Source organism: Castor canadensis, chromosome 5 (genome assembly GCF_047511655.1).
Source record: "Castor canadensis chromosome 5, mCasCan1.hap1v2, whole genome shotgun sequence".
NCBI classification, from domain to species: Eukaryota; Metazoa; Chordata; class Mammalia; order Rodentia; family Castoridae; genus Castor; species Castor canadensis.
Window position 1 is genome coordinate 92,095,804 of NC_133390.1, and position 24,235 is coordinate 92,120,038.

The window sequence follows — 24,235 nt, forward strand, 5'->3', positions numbered from 1 at the left end:
TAGAATGCCAATAGAGAAAATACGTCTGTCTGTTTTGTCTTTCTAGGACCTTGGGGTCAGACACTCATCATGAAAGGAGACACTGCTTGTGCTTAGCTGTCTAATTTCCAGAGTAGTCTGTATGGTTTTCCACCATTCTCTTTAACTGTGTAGCAGTGAAGAACAAACTTTAAATCTTTCAGTGAATTTCAGGCTTATTGGTAAATTAAAAAAAATTTTTTTTATTACGTATTTCTCCTTTGGTTTCCCAGTAACTCTACTCTGACCTGAACTAATCAACAGATCAAAATTAAACCAAGAGTAAAATTTAGGAAGTGTCTTTTAAGAATAATCGTTGTTTTTAAACTTTTACATTTACATTTGCAATGGCAGCATTTCATGATGCTTCACCAAGTTGTGGTAGCTGGTTATGAGATAAATTTATACATAGCATGTTTGAAATGCTTTGGGGTATATCCATGGGGTGGAGGTGGGGGAAAATGATGTTCAGCTGTCTTCAGGTAACAACATTATTTTAAGCAAATTGAAATTCAGGAAAATACCTTTATTACATTGTTCTTAGTATGATGAATTCCATCAGATTGATTGCCTTGGTTGAAGCAGGAAGTATTGATCTGTTTTCAGAAATGCAAAAACTTCCCACCCTCTCCTCCAAAAAGGTTTCTGCTCAGGCCAGAAATGTTAACTATAGCTGCCTCTATCTACAGGGAACGGCTTGGAAACTCTTTGTCTTTGCATGTTGATGCTTTGAATGAAATTGGGATTGTATTAGCAAGGAGACCAATGGCATCTAAACAGCTGCCACATAAGTGAATGGCTAAGCAGTGTCACAACAAAGAAATCCCCTTCAGAGTTGTAGGAGAATGGGGGCAAGGAGTGTGGACTGTGACTGAAAGCATCAAATAGGCATACAGAATAGGGATATTTAGAAGGATGAATCGACAAAATTTGATGACTGATGTGGCAAAGAAAAGGAGAGGGGGGAAGGAGTCAGTGATGACTTTAAGGTGTTGGTTCTGGGTAGTGAATGTTAAAAAGTAAGTGGCAAGATGTTTGCTACAGAAATGGCTATAGGGCTTTTGTGTCTTCTAAGACTTTTTGGTAAACTTGGAGGAGGACTGTGTATTTTAAAATTCTAATCTCATGAATAATGATTATGTAAATTAAGTAAATTTAATCTAATGTTCATTAGATGAAGTCTCTGATTTTTATGTGTATCAGTTTTTTTTTAAAAAAAAAAACAATTAGACACTTAGCAGAGTATATAAAAAACTAGCTGTATGAAACACTCTAAGGCCAGAAGTGCTTGGGAGCTGGGTTGAGTAAGTAGTAAAAGGTAGTATTGATTGGTCAGTAGAATTACACTGTCCTTTGGAGGATGCCAAAGATCCTTACTGTATTATCTCCATCCTATCTGTAGCACTCAGAAAATGGATATATAGACCACCCCACGCCCCAGGCAAAGCCATACTTTCCTTAAAAATCTTTGGTCTCTTTTTCAGGGAAACAAAACCTTTGGAAAGAGACTTTCAGGGCAAAGAGGAGAGTGAATAATTTTTATTTTTTGATTTTCATATGTTATTTGAACAGGGAAGTTTCACTGTGACATTTACATATGTGCTTACAGTGTATCTTAATTAGATTCATCCCCTCCATCATTCTCCCTCATCCCCCTCTTCCGTTTTTAGAGCAATTTCAGCACATTGCTGTACATTTGTGCACACAAGTGTACAAAGTAGATCCAAAGATAAAACATATACATAAAAACAAGCATGATCATATACTAACTCAGAGGTATAGCTACTCTATGGAACTGGGGGAAAGCAGGAAAAGAAAAGAGAATGATAGAGCATCAGTAATACCGCATAAGATGTGAAGGTAAAGTAATATAAGGATGTGTATTGAAACCTATTGAAAAATAGGGTGTGGGAGGTAAAGAGGTAAGGGAGAATAATAGAAGGAGTTGAACGGACCAGAGTAAAGTACACCTACAGTGGCATACATTGAGACACCCCTTTGAACATCAACTTAAGTAATAATAATGAAAACCAGGACTGTACAATAGGTACAGTGTGTGCGTGGGGAGAATTGCACTAGTGGGAGGGGGGAGAGTGAAGGAAGGAGATTAAGGTGATGGTATATGGTGGATGGATTTCATATACCTGTGTGAAACAACTAAGAAACCTCTCACTTTAAGTGGGGTAGGGAAGGAGGTTGAGGGGGAAGAGACAATGGGGGCAATGTAAGTAATGTATAATATAAGTCTAATTGGAACTGTCACTATGAATTCCCCCCTTTATAATTAAAAATTGAGTTAAAAAAAGAGGACACGGAAAACGCTAAAAAAAAAAAAAACCCAAAAAACAAATCCCTAAACCTAAGTATACAAAGTACATGATATTCACCATCCTTCATCCTCTCCTTTAGACCCCCCCCACCCCGCCCCCATCCAACCTTGAACAGGGGCTGTTTTTCCTTCCTGTCCTTCATTTTTAAAGTGTTTATTGATTGTTCAAGGGGGTTTTGTCTTGGTATTTCACCTATGTATGTATGTACTTAATCAGATTAACCTCCTCTGTTACTTACACTATCTCACTGTTTCCCTGTATTTAACAGCCTTCAGTGCATTTTGCTACACTATCTTCATACATAGATGCAGTGGGTTTCAAGTGCTTAAGAATTTAAGATCTAGCACCTGATGTCCACTTTCTGCCTCTTATCTGTTAGGCAATCTTGGGTTTGTGAACCTTTTTGTGCCTCGGTTAATTTGTTTTGAAACAATAACCATAATACCCACTTGGAGATTTAAGTGATACTAAGTATACAAACAGTGCAGAGTTGAGTATTTTGTCACTTCTGATAAGAACATGAACAATTTCCTCAATCTTGGGCACAGTCTTTTATGCATAAAACAACAAGATTTGAATTAGGCTCCCTCACTCTCTCATTTCATGGTGGTATTGGGGATTTGAATTTAGGGCTTTATTTGCCCTACCACTTAAGCCATGCCCCACTCCTTTTGCTTTTAAAACTCTTTATTTTAGTTACAGAAACATGCCTTTATCCAAGCTGGCCTCAGACCCAGATCCTCCTGTCTTTGCTTGGATTACAGGCATGCATCACTATGCCTGGCCCTTCTTTAATTTTCTTTTTACCTTTGCACAATCAAAATGAGTTCTTAGAAGGCAGGTAATAGTTTTTCTTTCCTTTGAGGGCCTGGTTTTCTGTGTGCCTAGTTCTTTTTAGAAGGCTTCAAAGAATCTCAGGGGTTAGTCTCAGTCAATTCAGTGCTTATGAGGTGAGTCAGCTGCATGCTCATGATACAGGCTTTAGCCTGTTGCCATCCTAGTGCCAGAGTTAGGATGAGGACCAGGTGCTTTGTGAGATAGGGCTCACCTCACCTTTTCTCCTGTGGGCAAATGACTGTGGCTTAAGTTTTAGTTCTTCTGCATTTGAAATGGAAAAGTAGAGTGCCAGCAGCATTACAAACTGATGGGGTGTGTGGCACAGTCATCCCTGACACTTGAATTGCTCCTAGAATTGGGAGTGAATTCCTGGTGAGAAGTTGTGGTGCCTTCTTATGTAATTGAGTGGCATTATAAGGAAACCATGCCCTTGAGATGCTTGGAAAGATGATAGTGATTTCTTAGTGGAACTTAGTGTTTCTAAAGTGGGGTGGTCTCTCTACCATCTGTGAGTTCCTGCCCTCTTGGTCTGAGCAGTTGCATGGTGATGGTAGTAGGGAGAGATACAGAGATAATAGCTCCTGGATTGCATGTCTGGCCTAATGCTCCCCTGCCAGCTGTTCCTGTCCTGTTACCCTCTGTAAACAGGTGCCATGTGTGGCCTACTTAGGTTTTGTGTATTGGTCTTTTTGAGCTGGAGCCATCGATGGAGCAGCTTTGCCATGAGGTCATAGGGTCTGTGAACAGTCATAAACAAGAGTTTTTGTCCTCTGTGGGAAAGGTATTTCCCTGCTTGGAACCCTATCTGGAAGAAATACTCCTTAGACAATTTCTGGTTGATTTTCCTCCTCACAAGGAAGGAGTAATGTTTTGTTGTCACATTTCCCTATTTCCAAAAATATCCCTCTTCCCCATTTAGCCCTGACCACTCCTCCCTCCCATTTCATTTAATGCTGTACTCCAGCATTGTGTTTTAGTGATGATAGCAGTCTTGATTTATAGAGATACTCTCATTTATTCCAGGAACTTATAATTGAAAGTGTTCAACAAAATTTAGCCATTCTTTTCATTTTTATGATTCTATCTTTGGGTCTTGATTTTTCTTCTACTAAAGAATATTGCATACAATGTTTGGGGAAGGGGGCAATTCCCACAAAACAAAGCCAACACTGGGAGTTTTTCAGCTTTTTAAGAAGCATTGATCTATTTTATTTATTTTTTGTGGCAATTGAGTTGAACTAAGGGCTTCACGCTTACTAGGCAGGTGCTCTATCACTTAAGCCACACCTCCAGTCCTTTCTTTCTTTTTTTTTTTTTTAAATCTACATTTGTTTTCTAGTAAAGTGTTTTGAGTAGTGATGGAACACTGTACGCATTTGTTGGTTATTTAAAAATGAGTCTGGTGTTTAAGCTGTAATAGGGCTTAAATGATTCTGTTTCAGTGGCATTCTTCTGTTTTCTAGTATCATGTGTCTTGAAAAAAATTTAGAGCTTTTTGTTAACTTTGTAGAAATGTTTGTATGAAAAATAATTGGACCAAGCATACTGTGGACAGGAATTACAAAACTGCCCCTGACTTTGCATATCTTTTCTTTAGCATCTGATAACTTCTAAGGTGGTCTCTTGAATATAGTGCTAAATATTTAAATATACTAATGTCTCATCTTATGAGTGGTAGGTTTATAATATGTACGAGATAGAAGATCACAATAGGTTATATCAGAGAAAAATTTAGTGATTGAAACAAATGACTTATTTTGTGAACATGAATATTTTAGGTATGATTTCTAACATTAAGTTAACAACACCAAGGTAAGCACACATTCATACATTATTGCCTGCATACACAGTGTAGAACATAAAATAGCTTCCTGAGCATATTACTGTCTCTCAGTTGAAATACAAACCAACTCTGGCTCTGACCATCATTTTTAATATTTCATCCTGGGAATGCCTAAGTCCCCACTTCCTAGATGGATGAATGAGGTTTTGTTTGCCATTGCCATTGATTTATATGACAGTTTTCCATTTTATTAAGTAGAAAAAAAGACCTTTATTAACATACTACTTAAATTTTTCTCCCTGATAGTGGAAGCGCCTTTGGTCTTTATATGCTTTTCTTGAGGGGTGGCAGTGTCTGTTTTGTAGCCTTTCCTGGTCTCTTTTGGTTTACAGTGACCTTATTATTGTCTTTCCTTTTAAGGAATTTTACTCATTTTAGTTAAATTGTTCTGAGATACAGATTATAGAAACGAAGTGTTTGGAAACCACAAGTCTATAGACAAATGTTTATTTCATTATAGGGATAGCTAAATGGATTTAGCTTATGTAATAAAGTAGTTTTTATGATTTGATTTGTCATATATTCCTGAGTATTTTGTTAATCTCCATTTTTTATTTATTTATTTATTTATTTGGCTTTTGCTTTTTGGGGGTGGTGGTACTGGAGTTTTGAAGTCATCCCTCTGCTCACCTCCCCCTACAAGAGATTAATAATTAGAACTAGTAAAATTCTCCTTTCTGTTCTTTCCCACCACATAGGCCAGTGGTTCTCAGCCCCCATTAGGGTCATCTGGAGAGGTTTTTTAAATGCAGCTGATTCCTATCCTAGACCAGTTAAATCTGAGTGAGTGACCCAGGATGTCATAGTTACATTCTAATTTGGAAAGCTGTTTTTGTAGTTCAGAGTTAATCATAGACTCTGCATACTCGGCAGAACTGTCTCATTTTTATTGAAAATGTGTTCAACTGAATGATTTTTGTGTGTTGTTGTTGCCTACTTAACTATTCAAATTCTTGAATCAGATACTCAACCTTAGGAATAGTGAGATCTAACAAGATGTAGGAAGTATGTCAGTCTTCTCTTCTGCTTTAGTTCATTACCCACCTGTGTTGCCTAAGACAGCAGAGGCTGACTCCCCCCACCTCCCAATCCTGTTTAAAAGTTTGTTTTTTTTTTAATTATCTTTTTTGGCAGTACTTCAGTTTGAACTCAAGGCCTCAAACCTCCTAGGCAGGCGCTCTTACCACTTGAGCCACTCTGCCAGCCCATTTTTATGATTTTTTTTTTTTGATATAAGATATCACAAACTGCGATTCTCCTGATCTCTTCCTTCTAAGGCATTGTAAGTTGTAGCAATAATTTAATCATTGTTTTGGGAGAAGAAATTAGTTGTATTTGCCCATTAATAATTTACTCTTTTTTTTTTTTTTCCCAAAAAGAGCAACTTACAATCTCACATTTTCCATATTAGTATTTTGTAGCAACTAAAGTTGGTTGAAGTTCTCATTTTCAAATTTTCTTACCATTTAAAGTTACTGAGCTGGGCTGGGGGAAGATGAGAAAGACTAATAGAAGGGCTGAATTTGATGAAAGTATATTATATGTATGTGTGGAAACATCACAAGGAAATCCTTTTGTACAATTAATTATGTTAGAAAAGAAACGAACAAACTGAAGGTTTTGGTGGGAAAATGCTAGTGCCTAAGTAAGTTTTACTTATAATAGTACTTAGAATTGCTCAACCCAACTTCAATTTTAAAAACACTTTGCTGTATTCTGAGTTTGTGATTTTAATTGTCTATAATTGCATTGCTTATTCTGGGGCAGGCAAATTTTGAAATACTTGATAGCTTTTTATTTTATTCCTGCACACTAGTTTATTATAAGTTTAGCTTAAGATTCAACCACATGTTATGCTAGCAGTAAAATTAACTGAACTGAAGCAGTAATTGGATGATTAAACACCAGTGTGTGTTTAAATTACCGTTTGTTTATGTGGATGTGACATGGAGAATTGTTTATTTTTAGAAAATTGAGGCCACAATACACAATTTTTGAATGTACTCCTCCAACTCACTTGAACATCTGTAAGTGAAATCATAGGTGGTAAGGGCCCAGCTATGTTTGGTCTGACTGTAAGTCTGATCTCACGGTCAGTTTCCTTAAGCCAACCTGGTGATTATAGCTCCTTCCCTTTCCAATCTTGCCTTGTTTCTGTGTCTAGAATTTTACCTGTGTTATGACTCTATGGGTAACTAGGATAGGTTGAGGACTGTGAAAAATACAGTGTTTTAGAGGCTTCTGTTATATGTATAGCAGGTGGTTCAGGATTGTCATGTTGAAGAAGGCAACTAATAATTTTTTTGTAAAAATGAATGAAATTGAGACAGTTTAGTTTAAACTCTTTGATTTATAAATATATTTGTTTTTTTTTTAAATGTTCCATTTGGAGACAGTCAGTATTATGGGGGTCAGTTATGTGTTTAGTAACTCAATTTGAATTTTGTGATGTTTTCCTCCTCAGAAATTCATTTTATAAAAATCTTTCTTTATCCTTTATGGTGCTGGGGTTTGAACTCAGGGCCTCCTGCGTGCGGGGGCCTCCATCCTCAGCCCATTTAATAAAAATCTTAAAAAGTGCGGAATGAATTCTGGTAAGATTCTTATTTTTCTTTTAATTCAGATTTCCCCAAATTGTCCACATTGAGTAAAAATTCATTTTAGCTTCTGTTTATTCTTAAGCATACTAGTGACAGCTTCTTGAATTTGTTTTTGGCCACTGGGTTTTAGACTAGGTTATGTTTCTACCTAAAGTAAATAAATCTTCATAATGTTTACATTGTGGGAGAACAACCACAATGTCTCAAAGCAGAATACAGATCAAATTTACTTCTAGGGAACAAATTATTATTTTGTTATTTTACAGAATTTTTACTATTAAAAACTCCTAATTATGGATAGATGGGTAGATTGTAGATGTCTACTCAGTCACTTTCTAGGCCTATTTTAAAACCAGAATTTTACTCATTTTAGTTAAATTGTTCTGAGATACAGATTATAGAAATGAAGTGTTTGGAAACCACAAGTCTATAGACAAATGTTTATTTCATTATAGGGATAGCTAAATGGATTTAGCTTATGTAATAAAGTAGTTTTTATGATTTGATTTGTCATATATTCCTGAGTATTTTGTTAATCTCCATTTTTTATTTATTTATTTATTTATTTGGCTTTTGCTTTTTGGGGGTGGTGGTACTGGAGTTTTGAACTTAGGAATCCTTGTGCTTGTTAGGCAAGCTATACCATTTGAACTGTGTCTCCAGCGACATCCCTCACCCCTTTTACCACTTTATTTTTCAGATAGATCCTGTACTTTTGTCCAGGCTGGCCTCGGACTCTGCTCTTCTTGTGTAACTGTGATTACTAGTGTGTACCACTGTGCCTAGCTTGTTCTTTGAGATAGAATCTCATCAACTTTTTTGTCCCAGTGGGTCTTCACCTGCTTTCCTCTTACCTCCCCCTTCCAAGTGGCCAGGATTACAGATGTGACCACAGTGCCTGGCCTTCTCAGGTCATTGTTGAGTTCTTTCTTACCAGTGTGATTTATTTGTGCTTTAGTTGAGTCCCTATTGTGTGTTGTTTTGAAATGTATGTATACCTATTCCCTCTATATTGATACAACATTTTATCATTATCTACATCTTAAGAACTACATGTATTCAAGGTATTGTTCTAAATTCTGTGGAGAACGAGTCAGTCCTTGGTCTGCAGAAGTCTGATGGGAAAGGCATGGTAGAAAACTAAAGCATTCCAGAGCTGTGGGAGGGAAGGTGTGCTGAAGGAAGCTCCTGTTTCTCTCTTTGGATAGTGGGGTAGATGATCAGGGCAGAGGCTGATTTGGGATGAAGTTTGAAGGAAAGGATGGGGACCAGGTTTGTGGGCAGAACCATAGAAGAAGGACATTTTTTCTGACCGAGGAATGACAATGTCATGTAGCCAAAAACTGCAGAGAACACAGTGACATGGTGCTCTGCTGTGACAGAGTATTAGATACCGAGTAGTGGCTTTAGAAAGGCAAACGTACAGGATACACATAATTTTGGCCTTTTGATGTTTTACTATAGTTTTAATATATGTTGCCATGTTTTCCTAAAAGCATCCTTAATTTTTGTAATTTCCTTGGAAAATATGTATCTGTTAAGTCTTACTATTCCTCACATGTGAGTTGCTTTATGAATGTACTGTACAATGTCTGGGAAATGGATAAATGAGTTGACTAGGAAAACATGTAAGATAGAACCCAAAGTATGGCCCCACATAATGTTTCTAGAAATTTCTCAATTTTTCAGACTGAATTGTGTATGCAAATGGATATATCTCTTGCCACACCACTCACCACAGATTTGCTCACCCTTCAGGTCCTAGAACCAATTATTTATTTAACCATTTAGTTATTTATTAAACCACTGTTGTGATCTTTCCCTTAGTTAAGGAACTGTAGTCTAAAAGGAAAAGCTAAAGTGAAGGAATGAAGAGGAAGAGTAGAGAAAGGATGATTAGTGAAAACTTGAGATTGGATACATCTATGAGTATGTAAGAAAGACTCCTGACTACAGTAGTGAAAAGAGTGAGGGAGAAGAACGAAGCAATTTAAGTAATATAATTTATTATTTTCCCAAGGTAAATTTGTGTGAGTTTATGTGTGTTGTGCAGTGCACATGGGCAAAAACAGGTATCTATGGGAGTAGAGTACCATTATTGGTTTATGTTCACTTTAGAGCAAAGTACTGTTTCAGTATTTAACACAAGCGTTCAAATCTGCATTTTTTGGCCCTAATGTCAATAGTTATACATAATATATAGTACATAGTAATATTTGGAGGAAGGTGTTGGGAATTACACAAAGCCAGTGACGCACACTCCTGATGGTTCCGATGGTTCATTCCATTTCCTGAAATTGCCGTGTATCTTAGGATACTACTGTAAGTTTACTTGTTGACTTATATTTGATTGTGTGGATTTGATTTATACTATCTAGTTTTAACAATCTTTTTCTTGTGAAGAAACAATATACAGAATCAAGAATAGAAATAAGAAACAGTGGTAGACTATTAAAATGAACTCATTTCTTGCTGTGATCTAATGATTTTAGAATATGTCTCAAAAATGAGAAATTACTAAGGAAAGATTGCAGTATAGACATTCACTTACAGTACTGATGAATCCTGTTCTAAGATTCTGGTTGATGGTGAATTATTATCATTATTTAAAATCATCATGATTAAAAAGACATTTAAAAGTATTAAAATGTTATAAACAAAAAAGATTGTAGCACTTGTAAGTAATTTATCTTTGTCTTTTATTTATATATTATATATTTAGAAATACATAATTTAATAGCACATGTTAATTATTTATAAATAAATAGAATGCATGATTGCCAAAGCCTTTTTTTCCTGATAAGAGTGTTCTACTGATTTTTCAATAACAAGCTGACCTATATAGCTTTAGCTCAAAAATTCATGAAATAAAATAAGTGAGAGTCATAACAAATAATCCCAAAGTAAATAGAACCTATGGATATCATGCTTTTGTTTGAAGTCAGTCATGATGTCTGGAACATTTTGCCTATCAGGCTGGAAAGAAACTAGTTCCCTATGTCAAAAACACAGTATCTCATTCCAAAATACTGTGAAGCTCATTGCCATTACATGTCTTGAAGTACCAGAGACCAGTGGGATATTACCTGTTAGCATCACTATTGTTAATTTCAGTAAGTGTGTAGTGTTTACTGAATGTAAATTTAACTCTTGGATGATGTTAGCACTTAACTACTTGAAAGTACTATATGAGGTACTAGTTAATATGGCATGGAGTCAACCATGAAAGCACATGTGTGTCCCAATCAAAGATAAAACTAGAGAAGAACAACATTTAAGGGATTTAAATGTTTCTGTAGTTATTTAGGTATTTGCTTAGTTATCTGTTTACACACTAATTCACCTCTATGGTACAGGAGGCAAACTACCCATGTGTTGTGGTAATCTCTGTGGCATTAGCTAGGTGTCACTGTCACTCTCACAGAAAGTTGTATTCCACTCCAGTGCACGGTGGAACTGAGTTTGTGGTCAGTGTTCCACCCAAGTGTTTCCTTGCTGACATGGTATGAGGTATAACTTTACACTGCACAAAAGGCTCACAGACTAAGATAGATTATATTTGCCAATTGAGAGAGGTTTAGGTAAACCCTGTAAAATGTAAACTCTGAAGAGATAAAAGTTTAACACGTTCTGAGGACTAGGGCATGGCTAAAGTAGCAGAGCACTTGCTAGAAGGTGCTCAGTACTATCCCCAATACTGTTTTTTTTTTTTTTAAGTTCAAGAAGTTCTGATTGAAATTTATATCTTTTTTTACCAGTATGTAGCATGCATAGTTATACTGTTTGTCTCATGATCAGTATAATGATGCTAATATAGTAATATTTGCATGACTTGAGCTGAATTGGAGGTTGAGAACACCCTCTGCACAAATTCCTCTTTGAATCTCATGTTGTTCACTGTGGTAACTTCTTAGGAATGTTTTAAAGACATGTCACACATTAGGCACTCAAAAGTTGCTGGTGTTGTTTATGATAGCAATTGCTTTAGGGAGATTTTCACTGGCGGGAACTTTAAAAGCATAAATAAGAGCATTTCAAACCTGTAAAGTTTGGTGTAGAAAATCTTAAAACTGTATTTGTTTTAGGGAACACTGAATACTTTACTTTCCTTTTTCTCAGCATCAGCAACAGCAACTTGTGATTGGCGGTACCGGATATCCCCTTGCACATCCTCACATCAATGCACTGCCAATGGTAAGATTCTGCTAACTCCCATTGTCAGAGTATGCTTATTGCTCTTGAGTTTTAGAGTCTTTCGAGAATTTTGAAAATTTCTTAGCAACATGACAAAATGCATGTGTTTCCTTACTTACTTTTAAAAAACAAGTAACTTAAAGTAACTGAAACAATTTTTGAATATTTAGCAAAGGAAACACCTACTTTGAAGATTTCCAGTTTTGGTAGTTTTTATAGCCTCTTAGCTAAGGTTATCAGTAAAGTGTTACATAGTTATGGTCTTGATTTTTGTCATGAACCACATTTTTTTAATGTATTTTTCTTATTGAAAAAATTCAACAGTGTTAGTAACAGCTCTTTTGTTTTTATCCATTATTTTAGTAAGTTTGGGACATTGTGTTTATACCATTAGTTAATGAGTAGATAAATGGCTAAAATTCTGCCTATGTTTATTTAACAAATAACTTTAAAAAGAGGCATTATTAAGTATTTAGAAAGTTTTTAGAAGCCTTTCATTATGAAATGTAAGTGCCAACCATGTTATACAACAACAAAAACCCCTACTAGATTCTGTAGGAGCTGGGACTTACTTTATTTTCTGAATATGCTGAGACTCTTTAATGACTTTTGGCAATCTTGGATGACTTGTAAAAATTAGATGGTGGAATTGGATTAAATTTTGAGGTGTATTCTAGCTGTAGACTATGTGATCTCTCCCCTTAACTAGAATTCAGAATAATTTCCCGTTACAAAAAATGATTTCTTACTCCAGTTGTATTGCTATGTATTTTGGGGATCAATAAATCGTAGGAAATGAATGTTTACCCCACCCCCATGTTGGAAATTGAATCCAGGGCCTTGCACATTCTAATTATGTACTGTACCACCGAGCCATACCCTAGCCCATTATTTATGTTTTTAAAGAATTAATGACTTTAAACAGTAGGATCTTCTATTTGAAAATATTTCTTATAGTTCATTACAAAATTAAAAATTGCTTCTTACTTTTAAACATAAAATCAAGGAGTTATAAAAACTGTCTAAGATTTATAGAATTTGGTGGGAAATGATAAATATATCAGTCTAAAATAAAAATGATTAAAAGTTAGTAGTGACTAGAATAAGTAAGATAGCCTGTGAAAATATCACTAGCGTGTGATTGTAAGGTGGACCTATGTGTATGCTGCTTTTCCTTTGTCTCAGTTGTCTTCTGATTTCTTACTGGGGTGAAAGTAGTTCTTTTACATTCTTCCCCTCTCTCTGCTTTCTCCCCTTCTCTCTCCTTTCTCTCTACTTCCCCACTCCCCAGACTTGATAGGGAAGGTTGAATTCAGAAAATAATTTTTTTCCCCCTACCTTTAGTACATAAGATGGCTTAGTGTTTTCATTAACTTATGAAACACTACTAGGTTCTTTAAATTGCTTGATGACTCATTAGATATCATTTAACCTGCAATCAGTTCTTCATGTAAGAAGCAGCTTTTTATTTGGCAGTACTTGAGTTTGAACTCAGGGTCTCATGCTAGGCAGGTGTTCTACCACTTGAGTTATTCTGTGAGCCCTTTTTGTGTTGGCTATTTTCGAGATAGGATCTTGAAAACTGTTTGCACAGGCTGGGCTTCAAACTGCAATCCTCCTGATCACTGCCTTCCAAGTAACCAGGATTATAGGCATGAGTCATTGGCACCTAGCTCTTTTTCACTTGAGAGGGAATATAAATATGTTTTTAAAAAATTGTGGTCAAAACTATATAAAAAGTCTTTGATAGCTGACTTTTTTTTCCCTGATGGTACCTTGGTTTGAACACAGGGCCTCATAGTTGGTAGGCAGGTACTCTAATCACTTGAGCCACCCCACCAGCCCAAAAGTTTACTGTATTTCAGTGTACTAATAACTATATTTGCATAGTTGTGCGACAGATCTCTAGAATTCTTTTTTGTGTTGCAAAACCACGAAACAATTCCCTACTACTTCTAGCCCTCTTACCTTCTGTTTCTTTGAGTTAAACTATTGTGTTTATTTGTTTTTATTATTGAAGTTTTTTGGTGGCCCTGGGGTTTTAATTTAGTGCTTCACACTTGCAAAGCAGGTGCTCTATACTGCTTGAGCCATCTCACCAATCCATTTTGCTCTAGTTATTTTGGAGGTGGTATCTCTGAAACTATTTGCCTGGACTGCCATTGAGTAGCAGGCTTCTTGATCTCAGCCTCCCAAGTAGCTAGAGTTACAGTCATTAGCCACTGGCACCCAGCAAGTTTGACTATTTAGATAGCTCATGTGAGTAACATCATACAATAATTATCTTCTTTTATTTAGCATAGTGATGGCCTAAAACTCATCCTTGTTGTAGCTTTAGCATTATTTCCTTTTTTTTAAGACTGAGTAATATTCCCCTGCATGTACATGACACATTTTCTTTATACATTTTTGTTGATGGATGTTTGGATTTTTTCTACCTTTTGTTTCTTTTGAGTAGTGTTGCTTTAAACATGGGTGTGTCTGTACCTCTTAGATCTGAGTTTTGAGTTCTTTTTTGGTAGGATTGTGATTTTAGCTTTATTCTTTTAAGGAACTTCCCTACTGTTTTCCACAGTGGCTGTTCCACTAGCAGTGAACTAGGATTTCAATTTCTCCACATCCTGGACAACACATTTATCTTCTGTTTGATTGTTATATGAACTTTCAACAGTAATTTCTTAATATCCTTTTAGTTTAGGTTTTCCTAATCTCATAAATAGATTTTTTTTGGCAGAATCTCGAATAAATCCTTTCATTATATTTTATGTACATTTTACTTAATTTTTCCCTTTTATTCATAAAGTTTTCCATATTCTATGTTTCATTAATGGCATCTCTTTAGTAAAATGTTCCTGTTTTCCTTGGTAAATCAGTAGGTAGATCTGTTGGCTTACTCTAATTCAGAGTTTTCCCTTCCATTAATTTGGGAGGTTGGAGTAACAGAGTATTTTATAGGTAGTGCTAAGTAAGAACTTTCATGAAAAGGGACACAGTATTTAGTTGTAATGTTGTGATCATTGTCCAGATCCGTGTACAAAAATGTTAATATCTTCATTATATCAAGCATTTCTTCTCTGTACTATTTGAACAGAGAGAAACTTCCTTTATCAGATACTTGATTAATTTGTTGCATGGTTTTGCGCAGGAAAAGCATACTATAAATGTTTGATTGAATTTTCAAAGTAGTGAGTTCCCTAGATTCCTGGAAAGGTAATCAATGAGGATTTTTTTTTAATGTTATTATGAGCTTGTGGATTTAAGCATTTGATGTATCTCTTTGCTTTGTGGTTGTTTTTATTATTAATGTCAGATTGTCTTGGCCAAAGAAGTCTTTTCAAGTTGACTTCTGAGTCTTTTTGAAATGGCTTCATTAATCTTTAATAGCATCCTTGCTTTCTCACATAGCAAGATGTTCCCAACCTCATCTCATGAATGCCTTGCCTTAGTCCTCATGTCAAATGTGTCCAAGAAGTCCTCATTTCTTTTAGTGAAAAGCAGTATCTCAGGGAGTGCATTGCTTCTTGTTGGGGGAAGCTGTGCGCGCGCGCGCGTGTGTGTGTGTGTGTGTGTCTGTCTGTCTGTCTGAGATCTCTGATATAAATTTAGTTTTATTTTTAAAATATAAATTCTTTGTCAGTATTTTACTTTTTTCTCATAAATCTTTTAATTATATGTATATAAATTTGATATGCTAATAACATATCAATATAGCTAATATTAGTTATTGCCATATTTAATTGCATATTAATACAGCTATCGTAGTTTATAATTGATAAATTAACAACCATTACTACCAATTATATTAGTTATACAGATAATATAAAATCAGATGTAATATAATTAAGAAAAAACTAAAAATTTTCATGCTTTTTTTTTTTTTGTTTTGTTTTTGAGACAGAGTATCTGTGTGGCCCAGGCTGGCCTTAAAGTTATGCCTGCATGTTCTCTTGACTCTTCCCCTCCCCGTGTGTGTGTGTGTGTGTGTGTGTGTGTGTGTGTGTGTGTGTGTGTGTGTGTGTATGTATGTATGTATGTATGTATGTGTATTTGCTCATATATAATTAAACAAGTACCACCCGTTTCATTACTAAAAAATGTTTTGTATTTACTGGGGGTTGAACTCAGGCCTACACTTGCTGGGCAGGCATTGTGCCACTTGAGCCACTCTGCCAGCCCTATTTGTGTTGCTTTTTTAAAATTTTGGTTCCCTTGGCAGTATTGGGGTATGAACTCAGGGCCTCCTGATTGCTACCCATGTACTCTACCACTTGAGCCACACCACAACCCCACGTTGATTATTTTGAAAAAGGTTTTCACTTTATGCCTATGCAGGCTTGAACTGCAGTCCTCCTATTTGTGTTGTCCCCACATAGCTGGCGACAGTAGGCATATGCCATCCCACCCAGGCATTGACTGAAAGAGATTCTTGTAAACTTCTTGCTGGACCTGGCCTCAAATTGTGATTCTCTCAATTTTCACCTCCCAGGCAGCTTGTCCCACAGTGCTTGGCTCTGTCTGCTTCTTAAGCATCACATCCATAATTTGTTCACTGTAGAAAGTTTGTTGGTCATTTTTATTATTCATCATAGGATTCTGAAGTGGTGTTACCTGTGAATTATGAATGATATGCTAATGTGGATAACATTGTGTGAAGTATCCATCCTAAATTATGCTTATGGACTTGTGATAAGTTACTATAGTTATTTAGATACTATTCTTCATACTTTGATTAATTTTGGTGTCCTGAAAGTATTTAGCATAGGCATTATTCATTTAGGAATCAAATATCCTTTTCCTTACCTCTAAGAATATATAATAGTGTAAGAACAGGGATAAACACACAGTAAAGGGATGAATGTCTGAAGTAATGTTAAAAACAAAAGGTATTTTATTACTGAATATTATCTGGCTTATTTTTAAGATTTTCTAATTTTTTTAAGGTTTGTATTATATGAGTCTTACTGGGTAACTTTGTCTAACCTTAGGAATGTGGCCACAAAATTTGAAACTGAAGACCATTGCTTACTTTGTAGTTCTGTTGAAGCCATTTGGAAACTTGGAAACTATCTCCCTCCCCCTGACCCCCCACCTATATAGGTAAAAGCAATTATAAACAGAGAAACTATGGATAAATGGGTGCTGTGTTTTAAGAAATTATAATATCTTGAATGTATTAGGTTTAATAAAATATATTATTAGAATAAGTTCCACCTGTTTCATCTTTAATTTTTCATGTGGTTACCAAAAATCTTAAAATTTACATGTTGTTTGTATTGTGACTTACGTTATATGTCTGTTGAACGGTGGTGCTCTAAACCTTGCTAGTCATATCTATCAAGCTTTTTTTTCCTTCTGCTGGAAACCAGTAATCAGAGCACTAAAAAAACTTGCTAATGCTAATATCCAAGGAGATTGGAATGACCCTCGGTGTTCCTGAAATTAGACCTTCAAACTATTTTATAAACCTAAGTAAGTTCTCATTATTGATTAAAGCAGTCCTCATTTTACAGAGGAGAAAATGATGCCTAGAGAAGTGATGCTGTCATCTATTTTGTCATAGTTACAGAACCAAGACCGGAACCATCTCGTTAGCAGTCCATCATTCTTGTGTAGCAGGTGAAACCTGAGAACTTTGACAGGACCTTTGGAGGTCTTAGATGATAGGAATGAGTGCATCTTGGTGAACGATCTCTAGATTTTTTTTTCATTACTGTTGACAGCTAACAATAAAAATTGTTATTGAGGAAATTTTTCCTTTATTAAAACTTAAAATTTTATTCACATCTATTTTTAATCTCTTACTTAGGAAGATCAGTTATTCAATGTTCGCTCTTCTTTTTCTTCAGTTTATAAAATGTTTAATGTTTTTCCATATTTTTTTCCATTGTAAAGTTTCCATTTGACCCTCTTTTGTATAGCTTCTACATCTCTTTCATGTCATTTCAGGTGCCTCTTTGATAATTCTCACCTGTAGACCTTCTCAGGATTGGCATCTATTGTCTTTTTTGAGAACTGACCAGATTTTCCTCAATCTTTGTATGTTGAGTAATTTTGGATTGCATCCTCTCTGGACAATCAATGTTGATTTTTTTTTAAAATTAAAAATTAACGTAGTTGTTAAAGGTAGTTAGGCTCAGACCACAAGTTCTGTTTGATCTGTGGGCAGTGAGTCCTGTGTTCAGCTTTCAGAGTCTTTGCTGGGCTGCACTGGATCATCTCCTCAACTGTGCCTCTCAGCATGGCATCTGAGCCATGGTTTACTTCTTTAGTTCTCCAGACTAAAGAAGCTTGTGTTCCACAGGCTTACCTTGGGATGAATTTGAGACTTGTGTTCGTTCATGTCCAGAATTACAGGATTCCCATCTCCAGCTCTGAATATTTTCTCATACTTTTCAGCTCTCAGAGACTTCATTTCCTGGTTTAGTTTGGCTGGTCTCATTGAAGGAAACTGACAAGATATTAAAAGTGGGGGAGAAAAAACAACAACAACAAAAGCCAGGTACCAGTGGTTCATGTCTGTAATCCTAGTTACTGAGGAGGCAGAGATCAGGAGATCTCAGTTTGATGGCAGTCTGGGCAAATAGTTGGTGAGACCCAATCTCGAAAAAAGTCCATCACAAAAAAGGGCTGGTGGAGTGGCCCAAGGTGTAGGTCCTGAGCTAAAACCCCAATACCGAAGAAAGCGCACACACACAGCCAAAAGGGTACATCATTTGCAGTGTTTTAACGTGTGCGTTTACAAGAATAGTAGAATGTTTTAATTCCAAAAAAAGGAGTAGTGACTCCTAAGAGACAAACCTCCCATGTGACTAATCTTTGGGCAATACATGAAAAACAAGCATTATTAAGACACCAGAACAAACCAGAAAACAGTAGAAACGAGATTGGAGAGTATTCTTCTTCCTTCCTCCTTCTTCCCTTGCCCCGGTTGTCCCTCCTCCCCACCCCTCCCCCCCCAGCCAAAGACAGGGTTTTGCTGTATAACCCTTCAAGCTGGCTTCAAGCCCACTGTGTAGCTTGAAGTTGACCTCAACTCATGATCCTCCTATACCAGTCTCCCAAGTGCTGAAATTACAGGACTGTACCATAACACCTAACTTGGAGTAGATTCTTACAAGAAGGGAATGACATTGGAGTTTTTGGTTTCCCCAACCTGAAAATGAGAATGGATAAAAAAAAATTCTGCTCTATTTGTACAACAGAATACTACTCAGGTATTGGTTGGTATAGAAATTAACAAACTAGTAACAGTTATAGCAACTGTGATTAATCTCAAAACATACCTAATGTATTAGTCTTATATAAAACAGGGCATGTATGATTCCATATATATGATGTTATAAAAAGAGGCAAACCTACTTAGTTGTGTGTATGGGGTAGATTTTGGTTGAAAACCAGAAGAAGTGGTTGGCAGGGGACAGGAATGTGAGTTGAAGACAAACATTAAGTGGCAAAGTGCATCTTTCTAGGCTGATGGTAATATTCTGTATTTTGTTAGGGATTTGGAGCTACTCAGCAACTAATGAGTGTTCACTGTAGTTTGGGTAAATTTTCTTCTATTAGAAAATAACAATTGAGGGCTGGCAGAGTGGCTCAAGTGGTAGAGCACCTGCCTGGAAAAGTGTGAGGCCCTGAGTTCAAACCCCAATACCTGAGTGAGATGTGATGGAGCACTTCTATAATCCTGGAATTTGGGAAGTGCAGGGAGGAAGATCACAAGTTCAAGACCAGCCTAGGTCTACATAATGAGTTCAAGGCCATACTGAGCTGCGTAGTGAGAGTCTGTCTCAAAAAAGAAAGGGCAAAAAAAAAAAAGACTATTACTTAGATTATGATGAGCAAGCAAGCTGAAGTATTTATGCGGGAAGTATACTGATGACTTTTAACTTCTTTCGATGATATACAATTATGAGGAAATTTTTTTTTTCCCCCGGTACTGGGGTTTGAACTCAGGTCCTTATGCTCATTAGGCAGGCATTCTCCATATGAGCCACATGACCAGTCCAGAATGTAGAAGTCTCATTGGTAGATATGAAAATATTATTGTATTTTTTATTGGAGCAGTTTTATAAAATGTTATTTTAAAAAATGACAAGTTGGTTGTATTTGTCTAAGCCAGGTTCCTGTTTTGTGCAGTTGTCAAAATTGGTAATTCATTAAATTTGAAAATAGTTTAAGGAGTTTATCAATGACATTTCTCTACCTGTGTATTACAGGCATGCTTTTTATAGGGGAAAAATCTGGTGTATTCATGGTTTAGTATTATCAACTGTTTAAGGCCAACTGGAAGATCTTGGATTGTATCCTTGGCCAATAAGTCGGGGGCGGGGGGGCTCCCTGGTGTATTACAAGGTAATTTTGCTATTTATATACTGCATACCTTTGTAGTATATGGCTATGTAAGAAGATTGTGCTCAGATTCCAGTGTGATTAATAGGAGATACATCCCTGAATTGCTTACTTTGAATAAGTTTTTACAAATGCTGTTACACATAATAATTGGATTCTCATCCCCTTCTTAATCTGAGCAGTTGTCATTTATGAAGTGTATTTTAATACATTTTTTAGTTTGTTGTGTTTATTTTTCAAGAAGAAACGCTGTATGAATTTTTATGCTGGAACTTTTAGCCAAATTGGAATGATCAGATTTTGTTTGAGAAATAATGTGCATCTTGTTTTATTATTATCATTACTATCAGTAGTAGTAGTATTTTGGTGGGACTAGGGTTTGAACTCCAGACTTGATGCTTGCAAAGAAGGTACTCTACTGCTTGAGGCACACCAGTAATATCCATTTTATAAATAGGGTTAACAGTGTGCTAATGAATTGTTGGATTCAAAAGGAAATGATCATTGTTTTAAGATTTTGTGGTTCTTAGTGCTGTTAAAAATACATCGCCTTTTGTAGTACCCACTTTTACTTAGGAAAGCTATTCTGATGTACTGGATTTTTAAGTTTATATGCCATATTAAGTAGTATGTGTGGGAACGAGAGAAGAATAAAATACTAATATTAAAATATAATTTTTACTTACAAGATTTTTAAACCATTAATTTGACTATCTCAGTTTTTGTTGAGAATTTTTTCTTTCCTTGTCCTGAAATGAGTATTTCAAATAAAACTAGGCGGTTTTTAAATTTGTTTTATAAAATAAGTTACATGGAATTATTTGTCTTAGGGCTTTTAAAGTCGATTTGGACTACTTTTTTGGTCTTATTTTGTATCCAGGTGTATCATACTTAGTTAACAAAGAAAGAAGGAGCTGGCAGCATGGGTCAAATGGTAGAGTGCCTGCCTAGCAAGCACAAGGCTTTGAGTCCAGATTTCAGGCCCCACCCCGTAATCACGAGGACCAGGAGTTGGGACTTTTTTAGAGCAAATGTGATAAACCATATTCAGCCCAACTCTAGCCATTTGTATTCTTTCAAGAATTCTATACTATCTATATCTAAATAAGGTATTTTGGTCTTTGAGAAAATCATGCTGGATACTGACTTTGCAAGTAGTTGAAAGAATGACAAGATGCGTGCTTATGCCCTAACAAAAATTTAATAGGTGTTGGGGGGTGTGGCTCAGTGGTAGAACACTTGCTAGCATGGGTGAGGGCAGTCCTTCGGTTTATTAGTATTGTTCTTCCCCCCCCCCCTCTAAAAAAGGGGGAAATTTAGTAGGAAACAGTGAGCTTCCTATCTCTGAGCTAGTCATTTACATATCAAGTTTTCCTTTATTTGCTGATTTTTGTACCATTGCCTTTTTATAGGAGATTATTTTACCCAAGCCAGTCTTTCAGTCTTCAATTTTTGTAGGAGCTGTTTAGTATCTGCATAACACTTGTCTGTGCTTTTTATTATTAAATATTGTAAGTTTAAGTCTTTATGAAAAGGCAGTAGGATAGGAGAGAAGGTAGATGGGAGAAAACTGCTGAAAACAACTCATCAAAATAGAGCCATAAAGTATGATTTCTGTTGTTTGCCTTTAAATATAATATTAGCTCCTTATGATTGAAAATTATAAAACTAAAATCAAAATGCAAAATATATTCAGTACAAATGAAAGGTTTGTTTGAGATTTCTAACTCAGGAACATACGGAAATGACCACCATGTTAAGACTTCCCAAGAACACATTTCAATCCCATCATGGTTGCTTCATTTTTACCTTTTTTTTTTTTTTTTTGGCGATACTGGGGCTTGAACTCAGGACCTATATCTTGAGCCACTCCACCAGCCCTTTTTTTTGTGATGGTTTTTTTCTCTAAGATAAGATCTCTCGAACTATTTGCCTGGGCTGGGTTTGAACCGTGATCCTCCTGATCTTTGCCTCCTGAGTAGCTAGGATTACAGCCGTGAGCCACTGGCACCTGGCTTTTGATAGATTCTTGATGGCAAAGTTATGTTTATTATTTTTCAGACTGCTGGAATTTTAACTCTACCAGGTCTTTAGTATCAACAAAAAGCAGTAAGTAAATAAAAAGTACAGTATCAACTTAAAGCTAGTAGTTGTTAGACCATAGAGGATTAGCTTTAACCAGTCAATTACTTTAGGAAATTGCAATTACAAACCTACCAGCTTTTGAGGGACCAGAGCCTTTCTATTATTTCTTACCAGTAGAAGCTTAATTTCTTTCAATGTAGCAAACTTACACACAAAACACTCTTCTATGCTTTTGTATGTCACCAAACAAAACAAAACTTTTCAGTTAGACTTCTTATCAAGAAGAAGCCATCCAGGTTCTATTTTTTTAGAGGTAGTGAGAAAAAAGTATTAAGCATAGGGAAAATAAGATAATTAACACAGAAGAATATCACAAGCATAATTATTATTTTACTGCATATTAAAATTAAATTGTTTAATTTACCCTAATTTTTCTTATTTCATTATACAGTTACTTAGTTGGGAACAGTTATAATATGCTTTAATTATTTAAAGTGAGTACAGTCTAAAGATGTTTCTGTGGTATTGTATAGATTTACTTGCACATTTGTGACTGGGCAAAAGTGGAAATAAGCCATTGCAGGTCATAATGTGGTTATTCATTATTAATTCTACTTAGATGATAATGTTACTAAGGCTGGTATATTCTAAAATTTTTTTAGCAGTTAAAAGTTATAAAGCATTTGCTTTTTATAGTTTAAAATGGTGTCCTTTTTGTAATTTGAAAATTATTTTCATTCCTATTTCTTTTTCCTGTTTCCAGTGTTAAGTTAAACTTTACTAATAACAATTGCCTTACCTGTCTTTGCTTTTTATTAAATTTTTCTATAGAATCAATTAATGGTAAAGCTAGAGTACCTTTTTTGGATTACAGTAAATTTCCTTTTATCCATGAGGGATATATTACAAGACCCTTAATGGATATCTATAACCCAGGTAGTTTAAGTTACTAGAATATATACTATGTTTTTCCTGTACATACATACCTATGATAAAAGTTTAATTCAAAGTTGGACACAGTAAAAGATGAACAACATCACATTTTAAAAATAGAACAATACAAATGATATACTGTTTCTAAGTTATCAGTGACATAGTGTTACATGAGTTATCAAAAACTTATAAATTGTTTACTTCTGTAATCTTCCATTCATTATTTTCAGACCATGGTTAAATGTAGGTAACTAAAACTGTGGAAAGGAAGTGTGGAAAAGGGAGACTACTGTTTCTAACTCAGTACCCTCATTTTACAGATGAGGAAACTGAGGCCTTAGGCTAGAACAGAGGTCTCCAGACTCAGTCCAGCACTCTTTCTATTACATCATGCCACTTGGCGTTTGTCTTTATGGAACTCAACAACATCGTATACAGGGTGAGCTTTCTAAAAAAATTTTTTTGTAAAAATAAATATGCACACAAAGTGATTTGCTGTTACATCAAGTGCTGTTCATCATTCCTAACTCATTTTCTTTAAAAAAAAAAATCTATTTTCATCTGCTGTACAGTATAATTACTTGTTTTTACACCTTAAAATTTTTTTATTTAGAAAGTTTTGGACATTAGCTGTAGTGCCCAAGTATACAAGTGCCCTGCGCTAGCTTCCCATTAATCCTCTCCCCACCCCCCCAAATCTTAAAATTTTGTTTCTGCTACTTATTAGCAAAATTTCTTATTAGCGACTGGCAGCTTTATCAGGCAGCCTCAAATAAAAATTTATAGCAGAGATTATTTATAGTCTTTATAAATGAATTATAAGAAGGAGAAGGGTGTGGATAAAAAAAATCTCAGAATAGATATGAGAGCGACTTTTTTGTGTGTGTGTATGAAATACCAGCCAACAGTAGCTGGTAGGTTGTCTCAGTTTTGGACAGAGCCTCAGAACCAGGGGTGCCGATAGTGTGCCTCTATGTCCGAGACGGGACCATGGATAGTGAAGCAATGGTGTGAGTCCTGCAATCCAGAGGCTGGAGAATGTAGAG

The 24,235-nt window shown here is 35.7% G+C and overlaps 1 protein-coding gene across 17 annotated transcripts in view; it reads left to right on the forward strand.

Moving 5' to 3' along the window:
* Tbl1xr1 (TBL1X/Y related 1) overlaps window positions 1-24,235 on the forward strand; it is a 151,143-nt gene that overhangs the window by 63,207 nt on the left and 63,701 nt on the right. For 5 of the 17 annotated variants that reach the window (XM_074073731.1, XM_020175709.2, XM_074073741.1 and 2 more), the window contains exon 2: window positions 11,748-11,822. The exons of 1 other annotated variant lie outside the window; for it this stretch is intronic. The gene's annotated coding sequence lies outside the window, so the exon portion shown is untranslated. Of the gene's footprint in view, window positions 1-7,812; window positions 9,649-9,683; window positions 9,951-11,747; window positions 11,823-16,807; window positions 16,920-18,218; window positions 18,322-20,038; window positions 20,175-23,509; window positions 23,629-24,235 lie in introns of those variants that run through there. 11 more of the 17 variants (XM_074073735.1, XM_074073738.1, XM_020175714.2 and 8 more) reach the window with 9 other exon arrangements.